Source organism: Elaeis guineensis, chromosome 10 (assembly GCF_000442705.2).
Source record: "Elaeis guineensis isolate ETL-2024a chromosome 10, EG11, whole genome shotgun sequence".
NCBI lineage: Eukaryota > Viridiplantae > Streptophyta > Magnoliopsida > Arecales > Arecaceae > Elaeis > Elaeis guineensis.
Window position 1 is genome coordinate 64,704,265 of NC_026002.2, and position 23,681 is coordinate 64,727,945.

Here is a 23,681-nt window from a genome sequence, read left to right on the forward strand (position 1 = left end):
TGGATCGCACCAGAGACCTAAAGAACTTCATCCCAACAAAGACAGGGAGTTCCTACCAAACACCCCTGGCCTCTAAGAAGACTCCCTACACAGGTCAAGAAGACAGCGACGTTCCCAAAGTAATGCGGAGTCCGGACCGCCAAGCTCGGGCTTGCAGCCATGTACGACGAGGAAGGCAAGCTAACGCATCGACGACTGAGCGCCTCCCAATGACGTCAGCATCAGACAAGTCGAACGACAAGAAAAGTTTGGTGGACGATAATTTAAGACAACGCACGGACGAGGTAACACAAAACACCCTTTTCATTCCATTTCCGAAATACACGCTACAAAGCCCGGAAGGCCAAGGAAAGAAAAACAAAACAACAAAAAGGAAAGTAAATACATGAAAAGATAGAAGGACAAAAAGAGCTCTAAGGAGGCTCTGCTCCCTTCGACCTAGAGTTATCTGCTCCACCCCTCATCCAGGACTGCCTTAGATTCTCAATTTCTTCTTCTAGCTCTTCCCTTTTCTGTAGCGCATCCTAGAGCGCCCGACGAAGTCACTGGCTCTCGGCCTCTGCCTCTCGATGCCTCTTCTTCAAGACCTCGGATTCCGCCTCCACGTCCGTGACGGCCCGCTGCTCGTATGCCAGTTAAATCTTCAGTTGTTGCAGCTCGGCTGTCTTTTCCCCGAGGGCGATAGAAATCCCTTCAACGGTTCCTCTTAGGGACTGGAGCTCATCAGAGTCCCGGGCGGAAGTAAGCTGAGCCCTGCTGGCCAGCTGCCTCTGGAGACGGGCGACTTCATCGGTCGCCGCCCTGAGTCTCTCTTTATATTCCTCCACCTACCTGCGCCAGCTGGCCTGATGCACGTCGTGGCTCACCTCGGCATCCTGAAGCTGCCGCTGAAGGTCAGAGACCTTCTTCGACCACTCCTGGTCACCGTCGACCCGAGCCAAGAGCTGCGACGAACTTCCTTCCAGCTGGCCGATCTTCCCCTTCGCGGCTGACAGTTCCACCTTGAGGGCGCTAATCCTGACGGCCTGAGCCCAAATTCGGTCGCTGGCGCTCTTCTTGCATTCCTCAAGCTCCTTCGCAAAATCTGCCTTCCTCCGGCTATACTCCATAATCCCCTTCACATGGAGATTTCGAAAGTGGGTGGCCTCTGTGGCAGCTTCAGAATGACCTTCCCTTAATCTGCGAAGCTCGCCTTCCATCTTCTTTGACTTCTTTGTCAAGTGAAGGACTTCCTTCTTCAGCCGCTGGATCGTCGACTTCAGCGGGACCCCCAGGGGCAGGAGAAGTGCTTCTGCAGAACACTGCCATTGGAAGGCAAAAGCGTCAAAGCACGAATCATCGCAGGAAGAAAAATAGAGAGAAGAAGGGGAGGGAGGAGAAGCCATCCACGACAAGAAATTCAGCTTTATTGATTGGATGATTCTTGAAGACAAAAAAGAAAAGAAAAATTATGATGAAATAAAAATACAAGGTCGGAGGTCTCAGACCTCAGGGGCGGGGGTTGGAGAACTCGGCGTCTCCGGTAAGGGGGCTGCAATAGCAGTGGCGGCTGGTGAGGGACCGGCCTCGTCTTCGGACTCCTCGCCTAGGAAGCTGAGGTCGAGCTCCAGAATTTTTCTGGCCACCTTCTCTTGGCAGAGCTCAAACCCCTTGATGAATGCCTCCTGGCCAAATTGGACATTCAGGCCCCTCATCTCCGCAGAAGCCTTGAATTCCTCTACCGCAAGGACTTTGGCCTCCGAGACCAGGACCAAAATCTGCTCAGTCAAGTTGGCGACCTCGGCCTCTGCCCTTCTCGCCGACTCCTCCAAGGTCTGCCTCTCCTCCTCCCGAGCTTGTTTCTCTCTTTCCAGGGCCTCTTGGAGGGCGACTACTTCGGCCGTCTTTGCTTGGAGGCGAGCAACCTCGGCCCGGCAGTGCTCCTCCACCTGGAGGATGTCCCTCCTCGCACGGTTCACCGCCTCGATATTGGTGAGGAGCTGGTGCCCAATCTGCAAGGGTGGCTAGGGGATCAGAACAAAGGCCGAATAGCCAGGTAAATAAAGATTTGCTTACCTTAAGGAAGGATCCCAAAGAGTCCCAGGCCTGCTGCTCAGGATCGGCGCAGTCGATCCTCTCGACGACGTCAGGCAGAATGCAGCCATCGATCAACCGCCTGATCAAGTCCTTGTCATTGAAGGGATTCTCCAGCCCCTCTTCGGAGCAGAGAGACTCGTCAGTGATAGTTCGATGGCTACTCACCCTGCGGGCCACCGATTTCTTTCTCTTCCCCCTCTCGACCACGGGTGCCTCCGTGGAGCGGACCCCCGAAACAGGGGCCCCAGTCGGCGGACTCCTCGAGGAGGTCCGGGGAGCCGTTGCCTCGACATCCGAGGGAATGTCAATCGCTGGAGCCACCTGGGCGGGTGCGGCCAAGCTCGACTCCTCCGCCCTGGCCCTCTTCGCTGATCCGGAGGTCGTGACACCCTTTCTTTTGTGGGCCCTGAGGCCCCTGGCAAGCATCCGCGCTGCTTCGATGTCCATTCCTTAAAAAAAAAAAAAAAGAGAGAAGAAGAAAAAGAAGCAAACCAATCAATCAAGAGCCAGAAATCGAAAAAAAAAAGAAGAGAAAGAAAAAGAAAAAGAAAAGAGAAAAGAGAAGAAAAGAAGAAAGAGAGGAGAAAAGAAGAGAGAAGGAAGAAGAGGTAAAAAAGAGAAAGAAAAAGAAGAAAGGCATGAAAAAAGAAGATAAAGGAAAAGATGAAATACTCGCAGGATCCTGGGGGCTCAGGCCAATGTTGAACAGAAATTGCTCCCTCAGAAGATTGAGAAGGGAAGGAGTGGAGTAGGCAAGAAGCTTTCGGGCAGCCTGGAGGTCATCCTCCCCCAGGCTGGGGGCCCGACGGACAGAATCCCTCAGAGAGCCCCAAGGGGGCAAGCCCAGCCTCAAGGTCGGGCAGTGGACGAAGAGGTATTTTTCCTTTCAATTGTGGATTGAAGAAGGGGTACCATTCAGCAACCCCTTCTTGCCGAACTGGGGGGAGAAGTACCACCAGTCCTTCGCCGAAGGATGGCGCTTGAAAGTATAGAAGTGCCTAAACAGGGAGAGGGACGGTTGGACCTCAACTACGTGGCAAAGGGAGAGAAATCCTATCAAAAACCTAAAAGAATTTGGGGCCACAGAAGTCAAGGAGATGTCTAAGAAGTAGAAGAGGGCGACAACAAAGGAAGGAAGTGGAAGCCGGAGTCCGGCACGGAACGCCTCCTGATACAGACAAAAACGACCGGATGGGGGAGTGCTAGCCCGGTCAGAAGGGCTAGGCAGCTCCAGGTCGTACTCCGGAGGAACTCCATACTGAACCCTTATCAGAAGGAGTTCCTCTGGGGTCAGGGAGCATGGAATGGCGCCCGGTGCAAAAATCGGGCGGAGCCCAGCCCCAGACGCGGGTTCGTCTACAGAGCAAGGGACCTGGGGGTTTGAGGCGGAAGAACTCCCGGAACTGCAGGGAGCAGAAGAGCCGAATGATATTTCGAGTAGCTTCGAATGAGGGCTCTAAAGATCCCGAAGAAGACAGACAGGATGAGGGGCGAGGGGTCACAGGAAACCAACTCGGAGGAATACAAAAAATAATGGCAAAGAAGAAGTCCCTAAGCGGTGAGAAGAAGGATGAAGGTGCTGGAACTAACCTAGATCGCTTTGAGGGATCAGAAGGATGAAGACAGGGATGATTTGAAGGGCGCCTACGGCTCGAGAAGATACCAACTGAAACAGGGCTCTCGAAGGGAAGGCAGACACTGATAAAACTCTGGAACAGAATAGGGCCCCTAAAGATGGAAGGACGGGTTTAAATAGACCCTGGGATCCAGCGCCATGATGATCGCGAATCCCCCCAGGCCAGCCCGCGCCCGACACGTGTCCCACTCCCCCCGACGGGTGGCTAAAATCAGCTGACGAATCGGCAGAGCCATTATGGCACCGTACCCGAGCCAGTGTACCGGTGGGAATTTCGAAGGGTCCCTTCGTATCGCCCCGATCCGAAAAGACTCCAGCACGCGCACATTTAATGCCAAAATATATGGGGGCGGCCGTGCGCAGGATTTGAGGGGACAACTTTGGCTATGCCAATCTCTCTGTACTTCCTTCATTCGAAATTCAAACTCGAAAGTAGGGAGACTGGTGTTGGGTATAAAATACCTACAGCCGAAGTTCTCAGCAGAATCAACTCCGAGAGGACTCCGCCCGGACTCCTACGGGAGCCGGGCTTCGCCCACGACTCCAACCTCAAGGGGGACTCCGCCCGAACTCCTACGGGAGCCGGGCTCCGTCGCCAACTTTAACTGCCGATAAGATCCGTCCGGACTCCTACGGGAGCCGGACTTCGCACCTGACTTTGATTGCAGGGGACTCCGCCCGTACTCCTACGGGAGCCGGGCTCCGCTCGCGACTTCAACTCCGAGAGGACTCCACCCAGACTCCCATGGGAGCCGGGCTCCGCCCACGACTCCAACCGCAAGGAGGACTCCGCCCGGACTCCTACGGGAGCCGGGCTCCACCGCCAACTTCAACCGCCAGTAAGATCCGTCCAGACTCCTACGGGAGTCAGACTTCGCACCTGACTTTGATTGCAGGGGACTCCGCCCGGACCCCTATGGGAGCCGGGCTCTGCCCGCGACTTCAACTCCGAGAGGACTCCGCCCAGACTCCCATGAGAGCCAGGCTCTGCCCACGACTCCAACCGCAAGGAGGACTCCGCCCGGACTCCTACGGGAGCCGGGCTCCGTCGCCAACTTCAACCGCCGGTAAGATCCGTTCGGACTCCTACGGGAGCCAGACTTCGCACCTGACTTTGATTGCAGGGGACTCCACCCGGACTCCTACGGGAGCCGGGCTCCGCCCGCGACTTCAACTCTGAGAGGACTCCGCCCGGACTCCCACGAGAGCCAGGCTCCGCCCACGACTCCAACCGCAAGGAGGACTCCGCCCGGACTCCTACGGGAGTCGGGCTCCACCGTCAACTTCAACCACCGGTAAGATCCGTCCGGACTCCTATGGGAGCCGGACTTCGCACCTGACTTTGATTGCAGGGGACTCCGCCCGGACACCTACGGGAGCCGGGCTCCGCCCACAACTTCAACTCTGAGAGGACTCCGCCCGGACTCCTACGGAAGCCGGACTCCGTCATCAGCTCCGACTGCTGTCGAACTTCAGCCGATGGATCTGCACTCCCAAGCAGGCCACAATAACGGCCACGATCTTGCTCCACTTCCTGCGACGGATTCCGCGCAGCTCCATTACTCCCTGACAGGCCGCAGTAACGGTCACAGCACTGCTCCACTTTTCGCGATGGATCCCACGCAGCTCCACTACTCCCTGGCAGGCCACAATAACGGCCACGATCCTGCTCCACTTCTTGCGATGGATACCGCGCGATTCTTCCATCCGCTGGCAAGTCGCGACAACAGACGCCGCTCCACTCCCCACGGCAGACACCACGTGGCACGCCCCGGTGATAGCCACGGGTCCACTCCACTACTTTTTGCAACAAACTCCGCCTGACCCTGGGCAGCCCACTGCCAGACGGTTACAGATATCGCTATCAGGCTACTGCCCCCTCCACCTATAAAAGGGGGTCCCAGATACGTTGTTCTATAAGCCCTTATTTTTTACCTCAAAACTCTGCTAAATTCTCCGTTCGAGCACTCCATTCTTGTTGAGGCAGAGAACTGACTTGAGCGTCGGAGGGTCTTGCCGGAGCAACCCCACCTCCGGTTTAGACTTCCTTTGCAGGTCCCGACGGCGACCGCGACTCCCTCGACTCCAGCTTCTCCGGTGCAAGTAGATTTTTGCACCAACACCAGTGTATAGGAACCAATTTCTATACTCATCGAGATACCATCTAGCAATGATTTCCAACATCTAAATAGGTCGAATTATCATAAAAAAATATTTTAGAATCCATACACATGGTTACCGCATAATTCATCCTTTTGACCCTGAATGCTCTAGGATGGTCTCAGGTTAACTATCAACCGAGATTACTTCATCCGCATTGTATTTCAATCTTTCAAATTCATCTCATGGATTACCCTGTTCAAGACTTTGCTATATTGAAATATAGTGATACATCAATTTCAATAATTTAGAAGGATCAATTCCATCTTGATCCACACACAGACTTCGCAAGTACTTGACTGTACCCAGTAGCCTTCCGTCACTGTATTAGAAATCCAGATAGTCCGGTACTAAAGCACAGTGAGTTGCTTGATAGTCGCTATGGTGATCTCAGGTCTGAAAGACACTTATACCCATATGTTTTATAAGTAGCTCATGATAACAGAATGCTTAGCAGGTGAGTTACTTATTCAGTGATGATATACCCCTACATCTCACCTGTATGTCATACCAGTGTCACCATACTCTTTGGTTAAGAGGACAACCAACCCATATGGCACACAATGACCTCCACTCGATAAATATCATCATTCTGTAATGACATATCATTTGATCGCGAACATATTTAAGAACTATATAATAAATCTTCTCTTTATCGTACACTAGCATAGTTCTAAGGACTTCATCACAGTACAAGAGTTAAAAGAAGATGTCACTTTGTGATAAAAAATATCAGAATAATTTTTATTCAATAATCAATAATTTATATACAAAAAAAAATTCAATCATCAAATGATTAATTTTAGGACATAATTTTCAACAAATCCCACTTGGACTAAACCAATCGGGGCAGTATCTTATACCCATCTTCTATTTGAAATCATCGAACTCTTTGATCCTGAGAGCTTTAGTGAAGGGATTGGTTAAGTTCTCTTTTTCATCAATCTTCTAAAACTCGATGTCACCTCAATTTACGATCTTTTGCACTAGGTGATAGCGGCACAGAACATGCTTGATGTGATGGTGTGACTTAGGTTCTTTCGCCTGAGCTATGGCATTGGAGCTGTCACAGTACAGTAGGATATGACCATCAATGAAAGGTGTAACTCCTAGCTCACTGATGAACTTTCACAACTACACCACCTTCTTTGCAGCATCTGATACAGCAATGTATTCTACATTGCATACAAAATCGGCCACAGTATGTTGCTTGAAACTTTTTCAACAAACTGCTCCTCCATTCAAGGTAAATACGTAGCCCAACATGCTTCTGCTGTCATCACAATCTGACTGAAAATTGAAATCAACATATCCCATAAATTTTAGATTAGTATCTTCATAGATAAGCCATTGGTTTTTAGTATTTCTTAAATACTTAAGAATTATTTTTGCAATCTTCCAATGATTCTCATCCAGATCAGACTGGTGAAAAAAATTTATGGTAGTGCAGTACATGCAATTAAAAATTTTATGCAGTGAAAATAATAGATTAAATAATTTAATCTTAATTATATATATAAGATCTAATCTTAGACTACTACATCAGGATCTTTGATATAAAAAATATGTGCTTTAGATCTAAAAATACAAATCACATTGGTCTCATCAATACTGAAATTCTAGATCTAACTATTAGATCTACCATAGTAATCAAAATAAGTTAGAGATCATTACCAAACAAATTTTGATCTTGATCTTCTCTAATCCAATGATTAGAGAAGGTGTTCCTCATGTCACTCATAGTCACACGAAGTTATCTGACCTCTATAGGAAAATCTATGTGAAGATTGGCACAGATCAAGAGCTCGGAGATGCTAGTCTGCGAATAACTTCGACAGCTGATGTCCTCCTTCTTCTACAAGCACCTTGGATACTCTAAAATGATAGAAAATCTGGAGGAGGAAAAGAAGAGGAGGAGAAGAGGCTCTAGAAATAAAAAATCTACAAGAGAATTGATCATGGGACATCCAAGAGAGGGTCCCTTTTTTATAGACTAGAAATTAGGACTTTCCAAGAAAGGATGCCATGAATCAATGCCAAAACCCCTTTTTAGTATCCCCAAAAATTCTAAAAAAATTATTAACATATATATAAGAAATATAAAGTCTCACACACCAAATAATTATTCAAGAAAAATAAGAAAAAAAATAATATAGCTCCAGCAATATACCATATATGAAAAATCTCTTTCCTAGTCTGCATCTTATCTCTAATTCAGATCGCATTCAAATTAGGCAAAAGATAATATTATGACTCATCAGCTATAGCCAACCACTCTTATTAGATCATCTCTCATGACACCAAAAATCATAACCCAAATCTAATTAGGCATGGAGAAATTGGCATGAATCCAGATGTGGCGCAAAAGATAAAGATAGAGTCCTAGTCTGACTTGGACTCTTCATTTCTAATTCAATTTTAATCCAAATCAAATTTGGATTGAAACCACTGATAGAAATGAATCTAATCCAAATAAAAATCTAAATATCTCATCAAATTTTTAACCCAATTAGGAATTAGCCGAGTCCAAATCCTAATCGAATCAATATCAAGTTTTTCTTGTAATTGGGTTTGATCATATCAATCCCAATCTAAGTCGAATTGAATCTAATTCAATTAGACTTGTTCCAAAGTTCTTTACTCAATCAAATTGAATCAATTAGTAATCTAATTACTAATAAATTTCTTATAATTGATAGAGTCTCAGTCCCAGTGGGACTCTTTCATAGAGTCCTAGTCTAAGTAGGACTCTTCACCAGAGTCACAATCCAATTAGACTCTTCAGCCATCAGATCTGATCAAATCTTCTAATATGTGTGACCTCATATGTTCGAACCTAAGCTGATAGTATAAGAATAACTTTTTATATCAAACGATGTAACCATCTAGCAATGATGACCTGATGATCGGATGGGTCGAAGTGTTGCAAAGCAACTTTCTAGAACCTACTGACGTATGATTATCATATAATTTATTCCTTTGACCCAAATGCTCAAGATGACTTAAGATTTAACTGTCAACTCTAACTAACTCAACCATATTATATTTTAATCTTTCAAATCCATCACATGGATTATCATGGCCAAGGTTTTGCTAAATTGAAATACACTGATGCATATCTCCTACCAATTTTGAGGGGTTAATTCCATCTTGACTCACACACTGACATGATAAGTATTTGACTGCACCTAGTATCCTTCTGTCACTAAGTTTGAAACTCAGATAGTTCGATATTAAAGTACAGTAAGTTGCTTATAAATCAACGTGGTGGTTTCAGATTGGAGGAACACTTATATCCATATCCTTCACAAGCTATTCTTGACAGTAGAGTTCTTGGCACATGATCACGTTCGATGCGAATGTACTCCTACATTTCATCTGCATACCATAACAATATCTCTACACTTCTTTGTTAAAAGAACAATCAACTCATATGACACATAATGACCTACATTTGATATCGCTATCATCCTAGTAATAGCGTATCATTTAGTCGCGAATAATTTTAAGGACTTAACGACAAATCCTTCTTTGTCGATTAACATATATAGTCCTAAGAATTTTATTACAACATAGGAGTTCAAAGATGGTCAATTTGTAATGAAAATACTAAATAACTTTTATTAATAAAAATCCATATACAGTTTACAAGATGAGCACAATCATCTAATGATTGACTTTCGGATACATTTTCCAACAACTCTCACTTGGACTAAAGCCAATCGGTACAATATCATATACCTATGTTCGAATTATGATCATCAAACTCCTTGATTTTGAGAGCTTTAGTAAATGGATCAGCCAAATTCTCCCTTCCATCGATCTTCTGAAGGTCGACGTCACCTCGATCTACGATCTCTCAGATAAGATGATAACGATGCAGAATATGTTTAGTGTGCTGATAGGATCTTAGCTCCTTGGCTTGAGCAATGGCTCTAGTATTATCGTAGTATAACAAGACAGGACCATCAATAGAGGGTGCCACTCTGAGCTCATCGATGAACTTTTGCAATCATACAGTTTTCTTCACAGCATCAGGTGCCGCGATATACTCTGCTTCACAAACAGAGTCTTCCATAGTATTCTGCTTGAAATTTTTTTAGCAATTACTCCACCATTTAGGATAAAAATATAACCCGACACACTCTTACTATCATCATGGTCTGACTAAAAACTGGAGTCAGTGACCCCATAAGTTTCAAATCAATTTCACCATACACAAGCCACTGGTCCTTAGTATTTCTTAAATACTTAAGAATGGTATTTACGACCTTCTAGTGATTTTCTCTTAAATTAGACTAGTATCTACATACTACCCCTAATGAGTATACCATGTCTGGTCTCGTACATATCATGGCATACATAATAGAACCCACTATCGAAGCATATGGAACTCTACTCATATGCTCTCTCTCTTTTGAAGTTATCGGACAATCTCCTTTTGAAAGAGAAATTTCTTGACCTATCGAAAGATAGCCTTTCTTGAAATTCTTCATGTTGAACCGTTTCAGCATAGTATCTTTGTACGTGGATTGAGAGAGCCCAAGCAGCCTCTTAGATCTATCCCTATAGATCTTCATCCTTAGGATGTAGGCTGCTTCTCTCAGATATTTCATGGAACATTATGACGACAGCCACACTTTTATTTTTTATAATGCATGGATATCATTCTCGATTAAGAAAATATCATCCACATACAACACAAAAAATACAATTATCAAACCATTTATCCACTTATATATGCAGAGTTCCTCTCTATTCCTAACGAAGCCATACGTTCTGATCACCTTATCAAAACATATGTTCTAACTCTGAGATGCTTGCTTCAATCCATAAATAGACCTCTGAAGCTTGCACAACTTGGACTCATCTGTGGATATAAATACTTTAGGTTGTATCATATACATCTCTTCATTCAGCTCTCCATTTAGGAAAGCTGTCTTCACATCCATTTGCCAGACTTCATAGTTCAGATATGCTGCTATCACAAGCATGATCTGAATGGATTTGAGTATTATCATAGGAGAAAATATCTCATCATAGTCAATACCATAATGCTGATGATAATCTTTGACAACTAAACGAACTTTATAGGTCTCCACCTTTCCGTCTGGACCCCTTTTCCTCTTGAAGACCCACTTACATCCTATGGGCTTTATCCCTTCAGGTGGGTCAACTAATGTCCATAGATCGTTGACCTTCATGGACTCCATTTCAGATCTCATGGCTTCAAGCCATTTATCAAAGTTGGATCTCTACATTATATCCATATAGGTGATCGGATCCTCATCATTCTCATCGAGTTTGATAGGATCTCCATCCCGGACCAAGAAATCAAGTATCTATCCGACTGATGCGGTACTCTACCAGATCGTCTTAAGGATGTTTGTTCATTGGGCTCCAAGTCTGATCAAATTTGGTTCAGATTCAATCATTGGTGTCGGTTCTTCTATCTGTCAAACTTCATCAAGCTCTATATTAGAGGACTTATTCCTTCATTAAAGATTTTTTTTTCAAAAAATATGCCCTACTGCTGACAAACATCTTTTATTCAGTAGGTAGGTAAAAGTAATATCCCCTCATTTTCTTGGGGTACCCTACGAAATTACACTTATCGGACTTAGGACTGAGCTTGTCAGTTTGTAATCGTTTATCATAAGTTGGACACCCCCAGACCCTAAAGTAAGAGAGGTTCGGCCTACGTCCTAACTATATCTCATATGGTGTCTTCTAACTAACTTGCTCAGAACATTATTAAGCACAAGACAGGTTGTTTCAAATGCATATCCCCAAAAGGAGATCGGTAGAGTTGCAAATCCCATTATGGATCGAACTATATCCAATAAGGTTCGATTCCTCCTTTTTGAGATGCCATTATACTGTGGTGTCCCTGGAGGGGTCTACTGGGAGAGAATCCCATTCTTTCTTAGATATATCAGAAATTCACTGGAAAGGTATTCACCTCCTTGGTCAGATCGAAGAATTTTAATACTTTTTCAGTTTGTTTTTCTACTTCATTACAGAACCATTTGAACATTTCAAATGATTCAGACTTGTGTTTCATCAAGTAGACGTACCCATACCTAGATAGATCGTTTGTGAATGTTTTGAAGTAGCTATACCTTCCTCTGGCACATATGCTCATGGATCCACATACATCGGTATGTATCAGACCCAGCACATCACTGGCTCATTCATCTTTTTTAGTAAAAGGTAACTTGATCATCTTTTCAAGTAAACAAGACTCACAGGTAGGTAATGATTAATAATCATGTTTATCAAGAATTCTTTCTTGAGCCAACCTGTTCATCCTATTCTTGTTGATATGACCTAGCCTATGATGTCAAAGGTAGGCATCTGTGACATCATCTATTCGAGGACGTTTATTTGAAATATACATTACATTAGGCCTAGATACAAAATAGATACCATTGTTCAACTGTCCACATAAAATTGTAACACCATTCAAAATGATATTACAAAATTTTTTTTATTGATATTTCATAATTTAAATTTGCCAAAAGGCCTACAAAAATAATATTTAAAAAAAAACTAAGATAGTAATGACACGCATTAAGAATAATATATTGAGACTCGAATACAAGCTTGATGATTCCTAAAGCTAGAATTGAAATTGATCTTCCATCTCCAACATTCAGGAATCTCTCACCTTCTCCAAATCTCCTAGTGATCTGAAAACTCTGAAATGAATTGTAAATATAAATAGGGCTTCCAGTATCCAATACTCAGGTCATTGTATCCATAAGAGAGAAGTTACAAATTATTATCACATAAGTACCTTGTCCAACAACTGATTGCTTCTTCTTCTTTGGCCTACTCGGATCAAGGAAAGTGATATACTAAGGACAATTCCTCTTTCAGTGACCCTGCTTCTTGCAAAAAAAGTACTCTGCTTGACTTTGATAAACCTTGAACTTGTGTTTCTGGGACTGACCCCCAGCACCAGGCACCTTCTTATTCTTCTTCTTTTTCCCTTTCTTAATAGGATGATGACTACCCAAAGAAGATTCTCCCACTAGATTCACTATCTCCTTGTGGAGCTGGTGCTCTTTCTCAAAAATCTATAGCAACCCCAACAGACTGTGGTAGTTGACTACAGGCTTTGTCATTCTGAAATAATTAAGGAATGATAGGTAAGACATGGGAAGAGAGTTTAGGATCACATCTTTCTCCGGCTGTTCATGCAAAAAAAAGTTGAGTTTGCTCAATTTTTTCAATCTACTCGATCATGTACAATACATGATCGATAACAGATGCACCCTCCCTTATCCAGGTATTGAAGATGGTGCAATAGTCTTGTACCGCTTAACGTCGTCAGGAGTACCAAAGGAATCCCTCAACACTTGAAGTATTTTCTCTAGCTGAGCTTTTTCAAACTTTCAGCTGAACTTATCATTCATGGATGCCCGCATGATGCAACGAACTATGGTGCGATTGTTGAGCCACTTCAAATAAGTGTCTCGAACTGCTCCTCAGGCATTAGGAGCAGGCTCCTCAGGTGCTGGATCTATTATCACATAAAGGATCCACTCGTACTCCAGGACAATCTTTAATTTTCGATATCAATTATCGAAATTTAGTTCGATAAGCTTCTCACTATCCAACAGTGATCGGAGTGACAAGTTTGAGGCCATATCTACACACACAAAGAAAGAACAAAACCTAATTAGTATATGATTTATTAATCCTAAAGACTTAGGCTTTAGTCTAATGGTCCTCTCATTATTTTATACGAATTGATAGCCTCTACCTCCAATTCGAAGAATTATCTTAATTTCTTAGCGGGTACTAGAATCCACACAGACCATATATAGGCCCGAGGATGGCTCGATCAACCTATATGCACCTATGGGTAGGTTCTCAACTAATTGTTTCTCCAAATAACTTTTAGTATTTAATTTTGCCACAGATTTCATTTCCGTAGGCGATGGGCCTCCACTGAAAGTTTTGATTAGGTCAAACCATTAATATGAACCTACTCAGTGATTCTACCTGATGAGTGATCAAGCCTGAGGATGGCTCGATTAACTCAACAATCATCAGATAGTTCATCAGAGTCATCATATGATAAATGATAATTCTATCATTCAGAGAGAACATCAGACAGATGGCGCCTGCAATGTCAATCAAAAATAATGGATGCATTATCACTCATCTTAATGGGAGGCTATGATCTAGTTATCACCATAATCAGCTCATTTTAAGGACCTAATAATTTAGAAGATTTAATCAATTTAGAGAAGAGAAAATAGAAGAAAAAATCAATTAGTAGACCATAATCCTCCCACTGACTTCACCAAGTCACTGAATCAAGTTAGGTCATGCTGATTGAACTGGTACCTAGATCAGTCACACTAATCAATCTTAATAGCATAGGCTAACTTGAATCACTTAGTGATCTAATCAAAATCTAGTTCACCAAATTAATCAGGTAAGTGAGATCGATGGGAGGATCTACAAAGCTTGCCTTAGACACCATCGAAATGGCTACGTAAGCCACTCCCAATTAAAAACCACCAGTCGAAATGCCAAACTTACCTTAGACGCCAATTGGTTAACTAGTTTTGATTTAACCAACCTAATTGTTGGGTATAAAATACCCCCCAGCCAAAGTTCGTATCAGGAGTGACCCTCCCGGGACTCTACCGACATCCAACCTTAGGCGACATCTTTCTGAACCTCTCCGATGGCCGAGCTTCCGCAATATTCCCAAGTTCTGCCAACGGATAAACTCCCACAGCTTCTTCCACAAGTGTCGATCGGGTTCCCCCAACGGACGAACTCCTACCGCATCTCCCGGGCTTCTCCAGCGATTAGCTTCTTCGGTCATCTATCAGGCTGCTCCAAGTGCTCTCTAGATTCTACTATCGGCCGACCTCCTACAAGGGTCAACCGTTCTCCGGACCTCTTCCAGATCTTTTCCAACAAGATTCGATCGACTCCAATCCGAATTTCTTCCAGAACTTCGTCAGTTCGTCAGTGGTCGAACTTTCCCAACAGCAGATCTCCACGACGGACAGACTCCATCCAAGTTTCTATGGCGGTCGACTACCTTCTGGATTTCATCTGAGCTCCTACGGGAGCCGAACTTCTTCCCCAAACTCCTACTGCAGGTAGACTTCATCCGAGCTCCTACGGGAGCCGAACTTCAGCCCTAAGCTCCTATTGCAGGTAGACCTCATCCGAATTCTTACAAGGGCCGGGCTCTGAGCCCCCACCACAAATGATCTACTCCGAGCTTCTACTACAAGCGATCTACTCTGAGCTACCACTACAAGCGGTCTACTTTGAATTTTTACTACGAGCAGTCCATGTCGGATTTCTACTGTAAGCCTCCACCTGAGCTCATATTATGAACGAATTCCTTCCGAACTTCTATTGCAGGCAGGCTTCGGCCGAGCTTCCTCAACAAAAGATCCCCATCCAGACTTCTAAGGGAACCAGACTCCGATTGAACTTCTGTAGCAGACAGATTCCGGACGAACTCCTACGACACACGGGCTCCAGCAGCTGGACCCCTCCAGTGGGTGAACCTCTCCAACACCATCCGACATCCACTGTCGGTCGACCTTCTGCCAGATTCTGCATGAAACCGAACTTCATCCATAGAAAGCCCCTGACCGAGCTTCTACAGCAGATGACCTTCACCTGCAGTACTAGCACCCAAGGGACCCAATGGTAGAAGGCTCACCAGCAACATCCGAGCTCCTCTTAGATGGAGAGCTACCCCTCTCCACCAGACACCCCAATCGAGCTTCGGCCGACAGGCCTGGACTCCCTGGCAGGCCACAGTAATGGCCACGACTCTGCTCCACTTCTTGTAATGGATCCCACGCGGCTCTATCATGCTCTGGCAAGTCACGACAATGGACATCACTTCACTCTCCACAACAGGCTTCATGTGGTAGGCCATGGTGATGGCCACGACTCCACTCCACTACTCTTCATAACAAACTCCTCATGGCCCCGAACGGCCCACTACCAGGCGGTTACAGACGTCGCTATCAATCTGTTACGTCCTCTGCCTATAAAAAGGGGAACCCCAGATATGTTATTCTTGAAGCTCTAATCTCTATCTCAAAACTCTACTAAAATTTTCGTTCGAGCACTCCATTCTTGTTGAGGCAGAGAACTGACTTGAGCATCGGAGGGTCTTGCCGGAGCACCCCCAACTCCAGTTTAGACTTTCTTTGTAGGTCCCGACGGCGACCATGACTCCCTCGACTCTAGCTTCTCCGATGCCGGTGGATTTTTGCACCAACAGGATTGGTGCTAGAGGAAGGGCGTGTGTCTTCGTAGTACTCTTGTTCTTAAAGGAGCGCTCAATGGGACCACCTCTGGTCATCTTCTCTGACATCTTCTCCTCCAGTTGCCTACTTGATCTCCACCTGATGCCTCCCTGAAGGGCATCCACTAGGCGGTCAATGGCCTCCGCGGCCAGATCTCAGCGAGCTCAGCAAGCCCCAGCCTCATCTCTGATTTCTTCGGCTCCTCTTCCTCCGACGATGGCAGTCGGCATGGAGCAGTTTGACCTGCTAGTTCAATAGGTCAGAGGTCTCATCGAAGCAGTGCAGGCCATGCAGCAGCAGCTGCAACAGTCGCAAGCATCGGTGCGGCTGGAAAGAGCATCGTCGGAGTTCCAGAATCCGACAACCGGGCGGACCACATGGGCCAGCCGCCCTGTCTTTCCCAGAAAAGAAAAATAGAAGGTGGAGAGTCCTCCGTCTGATCATGATTCAACCCCCGGAGAGTCCCTACCTTCGCTCCACCAGAAGACCCTCGAGGCCCACAATCGAGAGGACCTCCTGGATCAGAGATTCCAGGAGATGAACCAATGGATCGAAGAGCTCCGCCGTGCTCCCACTGCTTACGGTGAGAACATCTGTACTGACCCTCCTTTCTCTCAAATGTTCATGCAGGAACCAATCCCGTCGAACTTCAAGCTCCCCTAATTCGAGAGCTACGATGGGACCTCAGACCCGATCGACCACTTGGAGGCCTTCCGAACCATGATGCTGCTCCATGGTGTGCCAGATGCCATCTTGTGTCGAGCTTTCCCATCTACCTTGAAGGGAGCAGCAAGGAACTGGTACTCGGCACTAAAGTCGGGTACAATCTTCTCCTTTGACCAGATGAGTCACCAGTTCGTGGCTCATTTTGTCAGCAGCTAGTGTCCCCGGTGAGGTTTGGAGTCCCTCATTAACATCAAGCAAAAGGAGGGAGAATCCATCCAAGCTTACGTCAATCGCTTCAACGCCGCTGCCCTGGAGGTCCAGAACCTAGACCAATCGATTGCAATGGCCACCTTAAAGAGCGACCTTCAAAAGAATAACCTCCTCTTTTCCCTGGAAAAGAAGTATCCCAGAGACTTTGCTGATCTGCTAGCTCGGGCCAAAGGATATGCCCGAGCGGAGGAAGCCTTCAAGCTGAAGGAGGAGGAGGCCGCAAAGGAGTGGCAGGCGGGCGACTCCAGCAGGCCCGCAGTTGAAAGAAGGCTGAGTGAAGTTCGGCCACATTCTCGGACTCCTCTAGGGTACAAGCATGCCTAGACTCCTCCCCGAGCATGCAGGCAGAGAAGCCCGGACCGCAGAGTTCGGCAGGGCTCTCCCCCAGGAAGATTCTGCAGCTATGCCCCCCTCAATGCATCGAAAATCCAAGTGCACACACACCCCGGGAAGCACAATCCTAACAAGTTCTACCTCTACCATCGTGACCACGGCCACGACACAGAGGAATGCATTCAACTCCGAGATGAGATCGAGGACCTCATCAGACGAGGTCGGCTCGATAGGTTCATTCTGTTGAAAAATGATCCTGGCTCCTCCCATGGATCTTTGGTGTAGCAGAACCAGCAACGAATAGATCTGGAGACTTCTGGACACGATCCAAGGCCCTTGACAAAATCAGCCTGGTTGCTATCTTCTTCGTCAGCCTTTCGTTCCAGATGAAGAACGCCTTTGAAACCATCTCTAAAAAATCCAAGATCTAGTACCCAACCAGATCAGACCTGGACTGAGGTCTCTCAATTTGTAGATCTCAAATCAGAATATTTTAGATAGGAAAGAAGATAGATGGAGGCAGATCTCATAGATCTATCCTGCTGCAGCCTTTCTTGTAGATCTGTTGATGGATATCTCACCCACACCTCAAACGACCTCAGATCAACTCCAGATTTGAGAGGGACTTGTACCAACCTCTTCTCAAGAGATTTCAGGTCCTGGACCTAGTGTTTGGGCACCTTCAAGAGGGGGAGAGCAGATCTGGTAGGCGGCTGCAAGGGGGAAGGAGCTAGCGCCTCCCCTTCTTCACTTTCCTTTTATGGACTGGCAGCAAGAAACCCTAGGATTTCTTGCTCCTGGGGCATAGAGAATTACTAGAGAGAGAGGGAGAAGAGAGAGAGAGACTTGGGAGAAAGAGTCTTGTATTTTCTTGGCTTAATCAAACCTATACAAGTACATATATATATAAACACCGGGTCAAGTGACCCAAACCCAAAACTCCCTTGACCAACTCTATAGGAGATTAGGTTAATCCAAGCCCATGTACACCCATGACTCGACCTAATCTCACCTCTCCTAGGCTCAGACCTAGCCCATAAAGAGTTGGTCCCTTGAGGCCCACATAACCTAGACCTCAAGAACCCGAAAGGCCCACAGCCTTTCAACCTAGGGCCCAACTAGCCCTAGAGCCTCCATGAAGCCCTCATGAATGATGGACCTTGGCCTTAGCCTTGGTCCCCTGAGCCTTGGGCACACCACCTGGATCATAACAATCTCCACCTTGGTGTCCCAAGGCCTCAACCAGCTCCACTCTGTCCTTGCGACTGTAGACCCATTTGCAGCTAATGGGCCTCTTCCCCTGTGGCAACTGCACCAATCACCACGTCTGGTTCTTGTGGAGAGACTGCATCTCCTCGAACATCATCTGGACCCACCGCTCTCTATCCTGGCTCTCAATAACCTCCTGATACATATATGGGTCTCCATTCGCTGTCACCAGGGCATATGACAGTATCTCCTCAAAGCCATATCGGTCCGGTTGCCTGATGGTCCTCTTGGGCTTATGTAGGGCAACACCGATATCAGTCCTCGATCCAGCTCGCTCCTGCTGGACCTCTCCACCTCGATCATCCATCCGAGTCCTCTTCACTTGTGGAGACACCTTAGGTAAGTTCTCCACCTGAATATCATGTCCTCCCGTAGTACCTGCAAGAGGCAAAATAAAAGAGGTAAGTTGTCCAGCAGTGCCCTGCTGGACCTCCTCCTGCTCCTACTGCTCCTCAATGCCTGCTCGCCTTCGTAGGACTGACTCCTCATCAAAAATCACATCCCGACTAATGATGACCTTCTTTTCCAAGGGATCCCACAGCGTGTATGCCTTGACTCCTCGTGGATAGCCTAGAAACACCGTCTTGAGTGATCTGGCGTCTAGCTTACTTCGCTCACCAGCTCCAGTGTGCACATAGGCCGTGCACCCAAATACCCGTAGATGGCCCAGCCCAACTGTCCTCCCAGACCACACCTCCTCTGGAAGCCTACCATCCAACCTGGTGTGAGGTGACCGATTGACCAAGTAACCCGTTACGTCAACTGTGTCAATCCAGAACTCCTTTGGAAGCCCTGCCTGCAGCCTCATGCATCGTGCCTTTTCCAAAAGTGTTCTGTTCATCCTCTCGACCACCCCATTCTGCTATGGGGTCCCCCTAACTGAGAAGTGTCTCCTGATCCCACACTCTTCATAGTAGTCCTAGAACTCTCTGCTGGTGTACTCCCCACCATTGTCTGACCTCAGACACTTCACGCTCCTCCCCTACTCCTTCTCCACCTCAGCTCTCCAGATCTTGAACTTGGTGAAGACCTCTGACTTCTCTCTCATGAAGTAAATCCAGAGCTTCCTTGAGAAATCATTAATCAGGGTCATGAAGTATCTGGCCCCATTCCTAGCTAAAACTGGGGCTGGTCCCCACACATCCGTGTGTACTAACTCCAGAGGGGCTGCACTCCGGGTTGTACTGATGGTGAACTGAACTTTTCTCTACTTTCCCATCTGGCAAGGCTCACAAATCTTCCCTGTAGCACCATCCTCTAGATCAGAGATGAGTCCTCTCATGCTCAACTCCCTCAGCCCTCTGTCACCCATGTGGCATAGGCGGTAGTGCCACATCCTGTAAGCCCCCTGCTGGTCCTGTGCTGCAGCTGTTGCATCAGACTCTCCGGTCACCACAGATCCCTCCATGTGATAGAGGTTATTGTCCAACCTCCTGCCTCTCATCACCACCATAGCTCCATTGGAGATGTTCAGTACTCCGCTTCTAGCCCTACTGCTGAAGCTATATCCACTGTGCTCCAAGTAGCCTAGTGACACCAGATTCTTTTCCAGCTCCAGGACGTGCTTTACATTTGTCAATGTCCTCACAATCCCATCAAACATCCTCACCCTGACTATCCCTATCCCAGCCACCTCGCAAAGATGATTGTCGCCTAAAGTCACTGATCCCTCATCTGTCTTGGTGTATGTCGCAAACCAAGACCTGTGTGGTGTGTAGTGATGTGAGCACGCAGAGTCTACTGTCCACTCCTCTGTGTAATGCCTGTGACCATCTGATACCACAAGTAGATCATCCTCCACCTGTTTCCCAGCAACTGTACTCACTGATTCTGAGCCACTTCTTTCTCCCTTCTTACTCTTCCATAGTGGACATTCTCGCTTGAAGTGCCTGAACTCGTTGCACTTGAAGCATTTCACCTCTTTCTTTCCCTTCCTGGACTTGGACCGCCCCCTGGACTTGCTTCTGTCTCTGCCTCTACCTGTCCTCTCCCCTACTGCCAAACCCTCTTAGGGAGCCTGATCTCTGGTCAACTTTTTCCTCTGCTCATTCGACCTCAGCACCGAGACTATGTCCTCATACTCCAGAGTCTCCTTACCGTAGAGCAGTGTTGTCACCAAAGAATCATATGATCCGGGCAGTGAACATAGAAGCAATAAAGACTTATCCTCCTCATCCAACTTCACCCTGATATTCACCAACTCCATGCACAACTGGTCGAACCTCTAAATGTGGCCAATCACATTAGATCCCTCCTGCATCCGAAGACTGTACAACCTCTTCTTCAGTATCAGCTTGTTGCACATATTCTTCCCCATGTACATGGTGTGCAGCTTCGATCAAAGGCCCTTCGGGGTCTTTTCTTCTAGCACTGAATACAACGCCGCATCCACCAAACATCCTCTGATCACCGAGCATACTTTCTTCTCCAATGATGCCCACTGTCTATCTGTCATTCCCTCAGGCTTCTCATCCAAAGCCTGATCCAGATCTACTTGCACCAGAAGATCCTCCATCTGGATTTTTCACATGAAAAAATTTTCCTTGCCATCAAACTTCTCAAAATCGACCTTCATATTGCTGCCCATGACTGGATCCAATCCAAACAAGCAATATAAATTCAAGAAGTGTAGAATATACCTTGATGGTACCTTGCTGAAAATTTTCAGCACTTGGGATCTTCAACTTCTCATACTTGGAACCGCTTCCTCACCACTGTGGCTCTGATACCAACTATTGGAGCATGATCCTGGCTCCTCCTATGGACCTTTGGTATAGCAGAACCAGCAACGAATAGATCTGGAGACTTCTGGACACGATCCAAGGCCATTGATGAAATCAGCCTGGTTGCTGTCTTCTTCGTCAGCCTTTCGTTCCAGATGAAGAACACCTTTGAAACTATCTCTAAAAAATCCAAGATCTGATATCCAACTATAACAGACCTGGACAGAGGTCTTCCAATTCATAGATCTCAAATTGGGGCATTCTAGATAGGGAAGAAGATAGATGGAGACAGACCTCGCAGATCTATCCTGCTGTAGCCTTTCTTGTAGATCTATTGATGGAGATCTCACCCATGCCTCAAACGACCTCAGATCAACTCTAGATTTGAGAGAGACTTGTACCAACCTCTTCTCAAGAGATTTCAGGTCCTGGACCTGGTGTTTGGGTGCCTGCAAGAGGGGGAGAATAGATCTGGTAGGCAGCTGCAAGGGGGAAGGAGCTAGCGCCTCCCCTTCTTCACTTTCCTTTTATGGACTGGCGGCAAGAAACCCTAGGGTTTCTTGCTCCTGGGGCATGGAGAATTGTTGGAGAGAGAGGGAGAAGAGAGAGAGAGACTTGGGAGAAAGAGTCTTGTATTTTTTTGGCTTAATCAAACCTATACAAGTACATGTATATATAAACACCGGGTCAAGTGACCCAAACCCAAAACTCTCTTCACCAGCTCTATGGGAGATTAGGTTAACCCAAGCCCATATACACCCATGACTCGACCTAATCTCACCTCTCCTGGGCCCAGACCTGACCCATAAAGAGTTGGTCCCTTGAGGTCCACATAACCTAAACCTCAAGAACCCGAAAGGCCCACAGCCTTTCAACCTAGGGCCCAACTATCCCTAGAGCCTCCATGAAACCCTCATGAATGATGGACCTTGACCTTAGCCTTGGTTCCCTGGGCCTTGGACACACCACCTGAATCATAACACATTCGACACCAGCCTGAGGGTAGAGAGGATCGATCAAGGGCCCTACCGCAACCTGAGCTACCCAATCGGGATCATCAACTCCATCTATGGAGGACCTCGACGGGGAGCAGACCTTCTACGACCATGAGATTTGAAAAATTTGTAAATGTATTACTAACGACTTTACTTTAAATCAAGATTTTTTTCAGATTTGCATATCTTTCCCTTTCGGCATGGACTCATAACGACAGGGGATAACCCCTTCAGATAACAAAAACAAAGCCATGTTAGGAACAGGAGGAGAACCTCGTCCTAACGTGAGCAAAGTTGGAAGTCCGATTATTTTAAGACCGAACGAGGGGAGAGGCCCATATAACGGCCCTTATGTGCCCCCACGGCCATGTTAGGAACAAGAGGAGAACCTCGTCCTAACATGAGCAAAGTCGAAGGCCCGGTTCTCCTTAGACCGGATGGGGGGAGAGGCCCTACAACATCCTTATGTGCCCCCACAGCCATGTTAGGGACAGGAGGAGAACCTCGCCCTAACATGAGCAAAGTCGAAGGCCTGGTTCTCCTTAGACCGAATGGGGGGAGAGGCCCTACAACGCCCTTATGCGCCCCCACAGCCATGACAGGGACAGGAGGAGAACCTCGCCCTAACATGAGCAAAGTTGAAGGCCCGGTTACTTTTAGACTGGATGGGGGGAGAGGCCCTACAATTCCCTTATGTGCCCCCACAGCCATGTTAGGGACAAGAGGAGAACCTCACCCTAACATGAGCAAAGTCAAAGGCCTGGTTACTTTTAGACCGGATGGGTGGAGAGGCCCTGCAACGTCCATTTGTGCCCCCACAGTCCTGTTAGGAACAGGAGGAGAACCTCGTCCTAACCTGAGCTAAAATCGACTACATCAGAAATAGGAGGAGAACCTCGTCCTGACGCCAACTAAGATCCGATCGTTCAAAACCTGATAAGAAAAAAGAGAACCTTCTCGATGGCCCCTCTACTCTCCCATGACCCCGTAAAGAGTTGGGGAGAACCATTACTTAAAAATAGGAGGGAGATACGAAGGAAAAGCGACAGACTACACCAGTCAAAAATGGAAGCCAAACTATAACAAAGACACAAAGCACCTCGCCTCAATAAAGAAGGAGACCCCCCATTAAAAACCCTCAGTCTCTAAGAGGGAACTCAACACAGGCCAAGGACAGATCGACTTCCTCAAGGCAACTCAAACAACCCAAAAAAAAAAAGAAGAAGAAGAAGAAAGAGAAAGA